The following is a 15,242-nucleotide window of genomic DNA, read 5'->3' as shown; positions in this document are numbered from 1 at the left end:
TATCCACCTTATTTTTTCTGTAAGAGTGGGCATGTTTCTACAAAACAGCTCATTTTGCTGCTTGATATTGCAAATTGGTTGTCTTACCATATTATTTTAATGTTTTATCTAAAATATGATCACACTGGTTTGTAGCGCAAACAGTTTTACAGTTTACCGCACTATGTTATTCTTCTCGTTATTAGCACTACTTGTGTTGTTTCCCTACCAGGGTTGCCAGGTTTTCACAACTGCTACTCAAAACTAGCCCAAAACTAGCCCAGTTGAGTTTCGAGGGGGGTCTCCTGTCACGTTCTGAGGGGTAAAATACACGTTTTTTGCCGGGGTTCTCCTAATGCAGCGTCTATGGGACTGTAAATTTGACATTGTTCTCTCTTCTGACTGCCATTATCAGTCTTTCTCAATTATTTTTTTTTCACTATTGTGGAGTTTTTATTTTGCTATTTGAGCAAATGGGAATGCAAAACATATATTTGTGGTTCTCTCCCATTCACTGCTCTCGAAGTTGACCCAACTATGACGACTTCCGCTGCTGAGAAACACGTAAATGTGAAAAGTGTCCATTGGCTTCCAGCTATTTTTAGCTGTACAAAACAGAAGGTTTTGCTGCTTGATATTGCAAACTGGTGTGTCTTACCATATTATTTTTTTATCTTAATTATGAACACACTAGTTTGTAGCACAAACAGTTTTACCGTTTACTGCACTTTGTTATTCTTCTCGTTATCACCACTACTTGCCTTGTTTCCCTACCAGGGTTGCCAGGTTTTCACAATAAAACCCACCCAACTGTACCTTCACAAAAACCCACTCTCTTTAGTAATTGTTGCTTTGTCCAACAAACAATGCCGCTTTTACTTTTAGACATCATGTTCTCACGCAGTCAAAAATACTTTGTGGAGCAAAGAGGAAACTGACAATACACCAACAGAAAAGACAGAAACATGAATGAACATCAGAACGCATTTAATTTTAACCGCGGAAAGACGTCAATACATAAAATTTTTCAAGTTTAAGTCCACCGAAGTTTATCTACTCTCCTGTCTGATTTGTTTGTTGGACAGAACGGCAGATTCTGCGTCATGATTGGTCAGATCGCCTGTCAATCAAGCTATTTGCAAAGGGTTGATTAACTTTGGTGAACTTAAACTTTGATGTCTTTCAGTGGTTGAAATAAAATACATTCTGATGTTCATTCATGTTTTTTTACCTTTAAGTAAAGAAGAAAAGACGATTGCACGTTCATGTGTTGATTGATCTAATAAGGCAATTGTAACGTGTGGTTTGGGTTTTGTTTATGTTCATGTTTTCATGTCTTTTATTATGTATTTGATTCTTATGATTGCTTCCTCTTCCCTCATGTATTCCTGCTATTGGTTCCTCTGTTGTATGTGTCATGCTTTTATTGGTTTATGTCTTGCCATGTGGTCCTCTGTTCTGTTTGTTCATTGGTTACTATAGTCTGGTTCCTTGTTTCTCATTGGTTGGTTTGTGTCATGTGACCTGCTTTTTTTTGGTATAAGTAGCACTCATGTTTCCATTGTTTCTGGTTGTGTATGAATGTGGTAATCTTTTGTTGGTGAGTCTCTGTGTTTGTTTCATGCCAAGTCAAGTCTGTTACAAGTCAAATGGATTATGGATTTCACATTTCTGTAAATAAACTGCATTTGGGTTTATACTACGCTCGCCTTCAGTGGACTCCTTACAGCAATACAGTGATCTTTCATGACACATTAAAGAGCCACAAAACGACATTTATTGTTTGAATTTCTTACAAAATTGCTAAATTTGAAAGCTGAGACCTTGTTTTTATACCAGAAGTAACCTGCTCTGTCTTGTATGTTGGTATGTTGTCAGTTTCATCTTTGCTCCGTAATGTATTTTTTACTATGTAGTATGAGAGGAGCATTGTTTGTTGGACATATCAACAATAACTAAGGAGGGTGTGTTTTTGCGAATGGTCAACTGCTACTCAAAACTAGCCCAAGTGAGTTTCCAGGGGGGGTCCCATGTTTAAATTGCGTATCACATTATTGGGGTCGCTTCAACCCGTGGACATAAAAACGACCCGCGGCAACAGTGTTAAAGTAGCCCAATTCCACAAGAAAAACACGGACTTGGCAACCGGACGTCTCGCACATTCACAGAAAACGGCTTATTTCCACATTGAAAAATACGGTGGATAAGTACTTATATGCTAGGAATATGCATGCTAATAAGCAACTAGTTAAAAGTGTGAATTGGTTTATCAAAACGGTCTATTTGTAGGCTAATCTATTCTCCACAAGTAAGTCAAAACAATTTCAAAACAAATTCTAAATGACTAAAATGTTGCTCAGGAGGATTCTTTTGTGTGTTTTCATTGATAAAAGATTAAAATCTTTCATAAATAAATATGTATATTAAAAATAGAATACACATTATTAAAATAAAATAAAATAAAATAAAATAAAATGAGTGGCATTTATATTGAACCTACTCTCCATCTCTGAGATCTGATTCATCACATACAACATCTGTCACCTCTTCTTCTGGCTCCAAACCAGCCACTAAACCTAAAACCATAACAGCCGGCATAAAATAATAAATTACATCACTCATTATGATCAACAATGACATGTAGAAAAGCATATCACAATGATTTCAACACCATATAATGAATTACATTATCAAATGTTAGCTCAACAGCATAACTGCACTTTTTTTTTCTAGTTCATAGCAGTATTCTTTTATTGTAAAAACAACAATGAAAAAAGGCAATATAATAAATAATTAGATGCTTACCTGGTTGTACCTCAGACATCACAAACTGATCAGTAAGAGAAGACTTTCTCCAGCAAACGTTTTTGAAAAACTATCCTTTTCTGTCGACTGCTGTCATACAATCAAACTCTCAGGACGGCTGTCATGACCGTAATGATCGGTTCACAAGTCTCTAATCCAGGAGGCCAGTCCTGACCTTTAGGCATTTCATCATTCGGATGCTGAGACTCACTCATGAATTTGGTTACTCCAAAAAAAGGGGGGCCAAATTTAGTGTTTTGAGGCTAAAAAAGGAAATTGAGTTTCTAAAAGCCAGTAAAGATTGCGTAAAGTGTATAGAGGGCATTTAGTTGTAGAAGAGCAATGCCATTTGTTGTGGTATAACAACAGGAGAGAGAACGGCTGAGCAAGCAGCACACAACAATAGACGTGCACAGGGCAAAGTGCGTGACTCTGCACCTCTCTCTAAAACACTGACACTCGTGTTCATATGCTCCTTTCAAGATACAATTTAAATAGAGCTTAAAGAGTTTATATTGACATCAAGAGTTTACTATAAATAATACAGCATATTCTTGTTCTGAAATTTTAAACTGAAATTAGTATTTCGTATTAATTATTTCGTTTTTTTTTTTTACATTTAGCATTAAACGTTGAAACATCAAATGACATTATTTCTGATGTTATTTTAATATTATTATATATTATAATTGATATTATTTTAACAGGAAATATTAAGCACAATAGAAGTGATTCTATGAACACATATAGATCTCAAATCACAACTTTGGAAAGATTTATATTTTATTTCAAAGTTGCTTCTACAATCAATCTTTTTTATACGTAATTGTTAATATTTCTATTTTGAATAAATGCTGTTCTTTTTAAAGTATATTCAAATATAAAACCGTTGTTTTAAATTGTAATAACATTTCACAATATTTCTGTTTTTACAGTAATTTTGATCAAAAAACCCAGCTATGATGAGCATAAGACTTAAAAAAAAAAACATTAAAAAGTTGTACTTATCCCAAACTTTTGAATGGAATGACAGACTGCACCTGTTTCAGTTAAAAATCTTCGTTTGTGTTGTACTGAAGAAACAAAGTTTCAAAGAACCTACATCTTGAATGCCCTGGGGTAAGCAGATAAACATCAATTTTTCATTTTTGGGTGAACTATTCCTTTAAATCATGAAACTTTCAGCACAAGTGGACCATTGTTTGTTTAAACCCAGTATTTTAGATTTAGTTATGCAGAAAGGGCAGCTCCAGGTTTTGGTTAGTTAAGGACACCTGGTTAGTTTCTGGATGGTTTTGATGAAAGCACAGAAACTATTGTGAACCATCCAAAAACTAACAAAAGGAGCAGCAAGTAAAAGAACAGAGGAAAAAGGAAAACAAACGCATTGAAGATTTGCCACCTAAATTTGGTTGCTGATTCTTAAATGAGTAAAGATGAAAAAGACAGTAAAAGAAATAAAAAAGAAATAATTCAAATCTAATCAGCACCCAAAGAAATCAGGCAAGATACAGCTCAAAGCACAAAGCATTCTGTCAAAAAAAGAAAAAGATATTTAAATCAATATAATTTGTCTTTGAATTGAGAAACAGCATGTATATAAATCTAAATGAAATACAAAAATAAAATGCAAATAAATGTGCAGTTGCATAATTTTCTGTCACTATCCTGTCAAGAACTGTTAAGTTCTTAACTGATTTACATAAAGTTAAATATAGTGGTCTATAGATAATAAAAAGACAAATAAATATTCAATAACATATTACATAAAACAAACACATTTAAGTTTGTCACACAAATCAGACACAAATATTTCCAGATTCATGGTGCCAGATTCAAATAAACTCTAATAAAGATCATTAATTATGTCAGTTCTTCTGATGATAATCATGAGAAGCTATCAGTTTTTCAGGCTGTTTCCTCTTTATCTGTCCATATGCTACATGCCACATCCACATAACTTTGTCTTCAGATGTCAAAGCTTTTGTTGACCTGAATGGAACATGCACAAGTTTAACACCAAATTTAGATTCGTTTTTTAAAATATTAAAACTATGACAAATACTTAGCAGCCATGAAAAATGATTTACTGAAGAGCAGTGTTGGGTGTAACGCGTTACTTTGTAACGCGTTACTGTAATAATATTACTTTTTTCAGTAACTAGTAGTGTAAGGCATTACTCGTCTGAAAATTGTAATATTATTACAGTTTTCCCGAGCTAGTTACTTGCGTTACATTTGCCAGTAGCACCTTCATCACACTCAAGGCACACGACAACACAGAGAACAGAAGGGAAGGGGAGGGGGGCGTTAATTGAACAGTGATTGGTCTGGGTTTGGCACGAGGTATCATTAAATTACCATCACCGATTGGTCGACACCCGGCAGCCAGCAGCAGAGCGGCACTTGCAAATAGAGACCTGCAAACCCGCGGGACCCAACGCAACAGAGTGCGGCGCGGGACAAAACTTGATGGACAAGTGCGTGTGCTGGTGCGGGCGGGTAGAGACTCGTGTGTGTGTGTGTGTGTGTGTGTGTGTGTGTGTGTGTGTGTGTGTGTGTGTGTGTGTGTGTGTGTGTGTGTGCGCGGGATGCGGGAAAATAAAATGATTCGCGGGACTCCCGCAATATAGAAATATCTAAACATAAAATATCTAAAAAAAATAATAATAATGTTATTCATCTATTGCACAAAAACAGCAAGAACAACATATATGATTAGAAAGAGCAAGAATAGGCAGTTTCGATTTAAAACTTGTTTTGCAACATGAGCAATGTAGCCATCTGCTGATTTTTGGAACGCATCGCCAATCAATGGTGTTTAAGATAGAATTCACTCACTGCTCAAAAGTTTTGAACAGTGCTGAATATTGCGTGCTTACGAATCACAACACACGTAGACCTTTATGAAAGATTAATTGTGCATAATATCCATTGTTATAAGAGCTTTATGAGATCGCGTATGCACTGGATGCACGCAGTATAGGTCATGCTTTTTTGTTCAGAATAACATTTTTTTGTGTAAGAAAAAAAAATGTACAGATCTGGCCATTAAAAATGCGTCTATTTTCACGCGGCAGCCTGCAATTCGGCACGCGTGGGCACGCGTCCTGCCGCAGCGGCCTTTTTAGATTTTTTTACAACGTTGTTGCACTTCATATAATATCCACCAGGTGGCGCAAGGAACAACATTCTGTAGCCAAACACCATGGCCAGCTCTAGGGGGCGTTGGTCACAAATACCAGTACAATAGTTCAATGATTCCTCTTTCCTGAAATTATGGTTCAAACCAATAGCAAAAAGATAGCCTATTCATAAGCAGGTGCAGTTGTATTGTTATTTTGTTTTCTTTCTTTGTTTTCCTGACGAACATTTATTAGACTGCATCGGAAACAGAAATGTTAATTTCGGTTATTTTATTTCTCCAACCGACAACTGACGTAAACCGCTAAATTCGTTTTCAGGGATTAATTATACACAAGCAAGAAGCAGCATAAACATCAGAACCTCACGTGCAGAGCTTATGCACAGAGAAAAACCCAATAAACCTATATATAATAATAAATAAAATAGGCCCTCATAAGAAATATATGTTTTTCTTTTCTGAATGAATAATAATTTAACAAATTAATAAGTAGCAAGCCTATATGCAGAATTTTAGGCAATTTCTGTGATGCGCCCTTAAACCAGCATCTTGTTTCCAATTTTTTTTTTTACAAATAGCCTACACGTTTTTTTTTGTTTGTTTTTTTTATTTTTATTGTGATTGTACACACATAACAGAAATATGTAAAATATCATAGTTTTAAGCAATGCCGTACTCTTGAACGAGTATTGTAAGCTGTATCCACTTTATTAAGGGGAAAAAAATCAAGTGATCCTGACGGCGCCGCGGGCAGTTAAATAACTCGACAACTTTCACCTTCAGAATAAAATACATTAGGCTATATATTTCAGCGTTTTAAAGCAACATCAAATTAAGATATGCATGTTTAAGAGGTAGTTCATCTTTTTCTTTTTCTAAGATACACAATTTTAGATACACTGACAATTAATTTGAGTAGAGACAGATAGAAATGGGAAGGATAAATATAAACTACAGTATTTTTGCGATTTTGGTGCTTAGAAATTTATTCTAAGCGGGCCGCGGGCGAATAATATAGTTAATATAGCGCGGAGCGGGTGGATGCGGAATAAAACCTCGTGGAAGCGGGACTGGAAAAGCACTTTGTTATATCCTATAGACTATTTAGATACTTCATCATCAAGCAAAAATTTATTCATAAGCAGGAGCAGTTTTATTATTATTTTCTTTTATTTTTTTCCTGTTGAACTTTTATTAGACTGCATTGATAATAGAAATGTTAATTTCTGTTTTTTTTTTCCAAAGGACAACCGACGCGTTTAGTTATTATTAACGACAAGATTGTGTTAAATTACATTTAAATTGAAACGTGGCTGTGACACATTAATAACAGTTAAATTCGTTTTGAGGGGTTAATTGTACACAAGCAAAAAGCAGCATAAACATCAGAACATCACGCGCAGATCTTATGCACAGAGAAAACCCAAAAAAGCTGTATGTAAAATAAATAAAAATGCCCATATGCGAAATATAAATTTCTTAATGAATAATAATTTAACAAAACGAAATAAAATAAAATTAATAAGTAGCAAGCCTATATGCAGAATTGTAGGCAATTTCTGTGACGCGCCCTTGAACCAGCATATCTTGTTTACATTTTTTTTTTTTTTACAAATAGCATACACATCTGTTTTTTCGTTGTGATTGTACACAAATAACAGAAATATGTAAAATAGCATAGTTTTGAGCAATCCCTTACTCTTGAACGAGTATTGTAAGCTGTATCCACTTAATTAAAAGGGGAAAAAAACGTGATCCTGACGGCGCCGCAGGCAGTTAAATAACTGGACCACTTTCACCTTCAGAATAAAATACATTATATATTTCAGCGTTTTAAAGCAACATCAAATTAAGATATGCATGTTAAGAGGTAGTTCCTCTTTTTCTTTTTCTAAGATACACAATTTTAGATACACTGACAATTAATTTGAGTAGAGAGGAATAGAAATGGAGAGGATAAATATAAACTACAGTTTTTATAGAGTTAAAAATTAATTAATTTATTTATTAGTATTATTACTATTATTATTTTGATTTGTTTTTGCGATTTTGGTGCTTAGAAATTTATTCTAAGCGGGCAGCGGGCGAATAATATAGTTAATATAGCGGGAGCGGGTGGATGCGGAATAAAACCTTGTGGAATCGGGACTGGAAAAGCACTTTATTGTTATATCCTGTAGACTATACTTCATCATCAAGCATGGGCGTCGGAAGCAAAATAAATGTGGGTGGGTCCTCCCCCAGAAAAATAAATACTTTAGTATATGCCATTTTCTGTAGTCTGGTGCCTTTTATTTAATGTTTTTACACAATGCAAATACTCCATATTTACAAATATTACAAAAGACGGCTATACTGCAACATTTTCAGTGGCGTAAGTGATAATACGAGTAACATATCGTTTTTGACGCGGGAGACCCGAGTTCGCATCCGCCTTTTGGTGAAATCATTTTCGAAATCGTCTCCCTTTTCACTTATATCATATCGGAAAGGCATTTGTTTATTAGTTAATTAATGAAATAATTGAAAAGTTGAAATAAAGTATCAACTAGGGTTAGGTCACTACCGTAAGTGTATCTGAGCACTATACTGTACTTTTAGGAGTGTTAATAATTAATTTTATTATTATTATTGTTATTATTATTATTATTATTATTATTATTATTATTGTCTTTAGATTTGTTCTTACATTTTGATGCCGTACATTATTATGACGCACTGCCCATGCAGTTTTTTTTTTTCTTTTTTCTTAAAAACTAATTGAAGTGAAAGGGAAGAAACCCATGTAGATTTGGCCTAATGTCCATAAATACTAGCCTAGTATTATATCCTAATATAGAAAATAATTTAGACAAATAAACAGAAGGCTCACTTTTCAAAACAATAAAGCTTAGCCTATATGACTGACAACAAATACAATGTTAAGTATCAAAAGTGCTCCAGTGAGTTATGCAATTTTTTTCCACCTTTTTTTCTTTTTCTTTTTTTTTTAAGTGGAAAAGTAGTTCTTCTATTTCGGAGAAGTTCATTAAGTCTGTCTCTTAACAGCTTCCAGTCACGAACTGCGGGTTGAATCTCCGACCAACGATCAGTAAGGTGTTTTTTTTTTTTTTTTTTTTTTTTTTTTCTCTCATCTTTAAACAGCTCCGATTTACATCATTTTAGCCTGGAACTAGGCTTAAGTCTGTTCTGGGAAACCAAAGGGAAGTGTTTTTTTTTTTTTTTCAGTTTTCTGAAAAGTAGCCGTTAATGAGGCATCAGCGTTAAGCGGCATGCAGTATAAAGAGCGAAATGTTTATGAATGGCAGAGTGGGGGTGGGGTGGGGTGTTGAATGCTGTCTGTTGCCTTGTTGTAATCAACATTTGGAGACTTGGGGGTGCTGGGGGCTGATTCCGACTGCATTCAGTTGCATTTCGAATTCAGCATTCAAATGCATGCCAGGGAGAAGGGGAAAGCTTTCCTCACACGCTCCACTTTTTTCAAAACATTAGTGTCCAACCTGACACGCGGGTCAGTGGATAAACAACCCGAACCCGACCGTTTTCAAATAACCCACCCGCAACTCGGACCGCAGAATAAAAAAAATAAATATTGTACCCGACCCGCCTCCTGACCCGTATGTTTAATACTAAAGTGATTAAGCTGTGGAGATGCTGTCTGAAATATCCCGACATCAGAAATCCATTGGTGTACAAGCTAAAAAATAAAATTAAAATAAAACAATGTGTCCTGTTGTAAAGTCGTTGCCGTATTGTTGTGTATGAAGTTCAGATGTTATTATTTTAAGAAATATATATGTTTTAGGATTCTCCTTATTTTTGTTTTAGACATTACGGAGCCCCTTACGCCACCTGTAGAAGAAAAATAATTAATCCGTGGGGACGGTTTTGCAATTCGTTCCCTCAGTTTATAAACCGTTCTCACGAATTCTTAAACTGTTCCCTCAGTTTAACAATTCGTGCCCACGGATTAACAAACCGTGCGCTCAGATTTTGTAAACCGTACCCTCGGATTTTGAATCCGTACCCACAAATTCATAATCCGTGCGCACGCTTTCGCAATCCGTTCCCACAGTTTGTAAACTGCTCTCACGGATTTGTGGCCCCGCCCCCAAATTCAACCAGGACACCTGTTTATATGCTGGATGCATTGTTTTGCATTTATTAAACTTTATTTCTCAGTAGGCTATATGAGACTATGCAACACTGACAAAACAGAGTTTTTAGCTTTATTTTATATTAATCACCAATAGATTAGCTGCCAAAACATCATGTGTTTTAACCTATTGGTTATAATGTAAAATAAACGATAAAAAGAAGCCTGTTTTGTAAGTGCGGTCATGGTACCAAAATAAAATAATAAGTGAAGAGCGCTGTTCAAACGGCTTTGTTTTATATAATATTTTTCAAAATATAAAATTACCTGAATTAAAAAAAAAAACGAGTTTTGGAGAGGAGAAGGTAAAAAGTAATGTAGCCTAATATATTTCATATTTAATAATTACATTAACAGTGAAGCATGCATCTAACTCTGAGTAAAAAGATTATCATAAAATCACCAAAATGAGTCTGCATGTTAAGAATGAACAAACACATTTGTGCACTCATTTATTTAGCCTATAAATTAAAATAATAATTACTATTTTAAGTATTATGACGTAAACAGCTTATACTGTTTCTACTGATCGGGGCCACAAATCCGTGAACAGTTTAAAACCCGTGGGAACGGATTGCTAAAGCGTGCGCACGGATTATGAATTTGTCAGTACGGATTCAAAATCCGAGGGTACGGTTTACAAAATCTGAGCGCACGGATTGGAAATTCGTGGGTACGGTTTGTTAATCCGTGGGCACGATTTATTAAACCGAGGGAACAGTTTAAGAATTCGTGGGTACGGTTTATAAACTGAGGGAACGAATTGCAAAACCGTCCCCACGGATTAATTATTTTTCTTCTACAGGTGACGTAAGGGGCTCCGTAAGTACATCCATCAATTACGGTGAATAAAAAAAATTCCGCGCTGGTGGAAACAAGACTTTCGCTTCTACTTTTGAGACCGGTGTTCAGACGTTTTTCTAAAAAAAAAAAATAAGAATTCAAAATTCAAAATTTATTGTCATAAAAACAGAAGGTGAATATAATTCAAAAATGTTAAGTATTTGCTGATTAAAGAAAACATGAAGGATGCCGCTTAATATTTGGCTTTTACATGAACTTTAAAGCATATCCCTCATTCCATTTGTTTTCTTTGTTTTGTAATCTTTATATTATTTTCGTGAAATGTATTTTTGCTCAACATGCATTTCTCGTGGCCACGAGTTTAATGAATAAACCAACCTGCGTGACATTAGTAACCCAGGATTATTTGAGATATTTCGTTTTGAGTTAAGAAATTGTTTGCCTATATTAATTGTTATAGAAATTAATACAATATTAAATAATTATACAGGCGATGCTGTATATGCTAATGCTGTCTGTGCGCAATGTAGACAGCTTTCACAAGTGTTTACATGTATTACATGTTGGCCTACTTCAAATTAAATAGCCCTGCAAGAAACATTTCATGCATCCCACAATCTTGTCCATTGACTGACCTTCTTTTTTTCCCATTATATTTGTATTATTCGTTTGTATTCGTTATTTTTTCCTTCATTTTGATCTCGTTACATAACATTCTGAATGTAAATGTTACTGTAAAGGTGCTACGACTGGGGTTTTTACTGGAATGCAGTTTAAAGGTTAAATTTAACATATATTGTATTTTATTTAGTCTAACTAATAGACAAATAACTGAAGAGTGAATCATTCACATAGTTTCATTTGGAAATAATTTATCGTCACACAGTAAAATAGGCCTACATTCCTTCTCTTAACTAAAGAATTGAACATATAAAATATGAATTGAACATATTTTATTTTGTTTAGTCTAATTAACAGACTAGACTATATAAATATTAAACTGTTTTACTGAGAAATGAATCATTCACGTAGTTTCATTTGTAAATGAAAACATCATGTATCGTCACACACGGGGATAAATACAATCAAAAAGTCAAAATGTAATTGGCATAATTGTCAGGCGTTAAAAATAAATAGCCCTAACCAGGTATTGAAATAATAATAACCTATAATAAGAATAAATAATAAGTGATTTAAAGCTATCTACTTTTTTCTTTATTGTGAATCGCTTAACCTAAATAACTTTATATATGCTATTTGGCATATATTTAGCAAATATTGTGAACTACAATTATGCCAATAAAGTTTTGACTTTATGATTGTATTAATTGCCTGTGTGTGACCATACGATTTACAAATGGAATGTGAATGATTCACTCGACAATGAAACACTATATAGGTTATAATTAGACTAAAAATGAATATATGCCATGTAGTATAATCAAAGCTTTCATGGCATGTCAGCATTTATCATTTAGATTCGGAATGTTAAGAGATCGAAATTAAGGGGGACATACTGAATATAAACGAATAATACATTTATTACAGAAAAAAAGGATCAATTAATGGATAAGACTTAAGGATGCATAAAATGTTTCTTGCAGGGCTATTTAATTTGAAGTACTTATATGTAATAAATTCTTGATAAACTTTTGAATGCTGTCTACATCGCGCACAGACATTCGCATATACAGCATTGCCTATTGTTAATATATAACTTAATATTGCATTAATTTCTATAACAATTAATAAAAACATTTCTTAACTCAAAATAAAAAATATTAATAAACCTATCTCTGATAATCCTGGGTTATGGTTACGCAGGTTTGTTTATGCATTAAACATAAGGATGTCGTTACCTCGACAAAATAATCTTGTGGCCACGACATAATATGACATTCCCAGGAATTAATATCTCGTGGCAATGACAAAAAGTAATATGACGTTCCTACGAATTCATTTGTGTGGCCACGACAAACATAAGTGAACCGAAGGTGTCCCCTCCAGGTTACCGTACCTTTTAGTTTGCAGCAATGTTTTCAGCCTGCTCCAGTCCAGTGCGTTACATGACTGCCCCCTACTGATCATGTCTTTCCTATGTCATTGTATTTTCCGTGTTCCTTTGGAATACACCGGCGTCACGCGAGACCACTTTACTTCCCGCGCGCATTTTAAATGGCCAGATCTGTAACTAGTAATATAACTAGTAATATAACTAGTTACTTTCTCCAGGGAGTAATAAAGTAAAGTAAGGCATTACTATTTTTGAGAGTAATATGTAATATGTAATATATTACTTTTTTGAGTAACTAACCCCAACACTGCTGAAGAGCCGTATCAATGTCCTTAAATGTGAGGAAAAAGCAGATATGGTTGGTAAGTTGTCGTTTTCTGTGGGATCCAGCCCACTAGAGGGCAGCATTAGCCTTGCTTAAAGCTGCTGGATGAATGAAAAATAAATAAATAAATAAAAATGCTTAAACTTGTAAACATCAAGCTGCAGCTAGATATGCACATAGATATGCACTGTTACCATAAAAATATATTTTTTAGTATATGTCATTTTGAGGTCAGACATCCAGGATCACTTAAATAAGCAAATTATTCTGCTATCCAGAAATAATTTGTATGACATCTTTGTACACAGTTAAACAATTTAGGCAAAATATTATATATATATATATATAAAAAAATGTGTTACAAATACTTTTAAACTGCCTGTATAAAATATGGCCTGTATGAAAATTATTTTGAAACTAGGGGTTTGGAACAGCCACCTCCCAACTGAAAATACCCAATAAATGATGATTTATTATATATTAAGCTTACTAATATTTTAAATATTATTACTGGTTTCAACAGATAATAGAAGGATCTTAGTAAACATCTAAGATTTGAATGATTTGAATTTAAATGTTTTTTTTTTGTTTGTTTTTTTGGGGTTGTGGGACAGCAGTTTGCACCAATTCTGTAGAATGTCCCATATACATGTATACATGTATGTGTGTCACTGAATATGTGCTTTGTAAGATAATGCACTTATATGTTGATTATTAGATTATATATTTATAATCGTAATTTATATACATATATATGTTTTACAGGAGGTGTTAACAGTGATTAACAACTACAAATCTAAATAGGAGCCAGGACTAAATGGGGTGCTATAAACAATTCAAGCACATTTGATTAATTGAACAAAAAACACTCCCATGAGCGAGAATGTCCTCACTCTTGCAGCTCAGTCCTGCACATATGAGAATACTACGGCTAAATATAGGATTCCTGCAGGTGACGTCATGCAGTTATTTAGAATGTGTGTGGAATATATATGCTGGCATCTCTGGCATTAATTTGTTGTAATGAGATCAGCTGGAGGAATTCTATATAAAGCTCGAGCCAAAAGTATCTCTACAGAACTGCAAAATGAATACTTCATAGTTAACTAAATTAAAGCTACTAATAAACTGATCACTGAAGAATCACACACTGTTTGTGTTGAGTTTCTAGAGTGCTTTAGGAATGGCATAATTTTTGTTGAGGAGATCAGGTTAATGCAAAACATCCCATTCATCACATTTTTACCTATATTAATATGGATCCATATGCACTTAATTTCAACAACTCCTTCCAAGTATATATATGTACCCAGTAAAGATCTTGATTTCAGATCTCATGATGCCTTAAAAATTTCAACAACATCAATTTTAAAGTTGTCTTTGACATAAATAACACGTTTTGACCTTTAAGCATATTTAGTTTTTTTTTTATAATTCCAAACATTTTACACCATTTTAAAACACCAAATATCACCATTTTTCCTATTTTCCCAGGTCTGTGTCTGCCATTTTGATGATGAATACATACACTTAATATGTGAGCTTGTTTTTTGTTTTGTTTTTACATTGTTTGGTATATCAATAATAGTTTTCTCCAATGTGTGTGTATATATATTTAAAGTATTAAATTAATTAATAATAAATAAAATAAAATAATAATAATAAAGGTTTTTAGCTTGTCCGTCAAAATATTGTCCACCCTGTTATATTCGATTACTGGCCCCCTATATATATATATATATATATATATATATATATATAATTTTAAGTATTAAATTATTGTCCACCCTGTTGGCTTCTGCCAAATATAAAAAATTTGACTCCAGTGATCAAATACTTATTTGACACAGTAATTCACAAATAAATTGTTACAAAATCATACAATGTGATTTCCGGATTTTTATTTTTAGATTCTGTCTCTCACAGTGGAAATGCACCTATGCATATATATATATATATATATATATATATATATATATATATATATATATATATTTTTTTTTTTTTTTTTTTT

This window comes from Garra rufa, chromosome 19 (genome assembly GCF_049309525.1).
Source record: "Garra rufa chromosome 19, GarRuf1.0, whole genome shotgun sequence".
Taxonomy (NCBI): Eukaryota; Metazoa; Chordata; class Actinopteri; order Cypriniformes; family Cyprinidae; genus Garra; species Garra rufa.
This window is presented reverse-complemented; position numbering follows the sequence as displayed.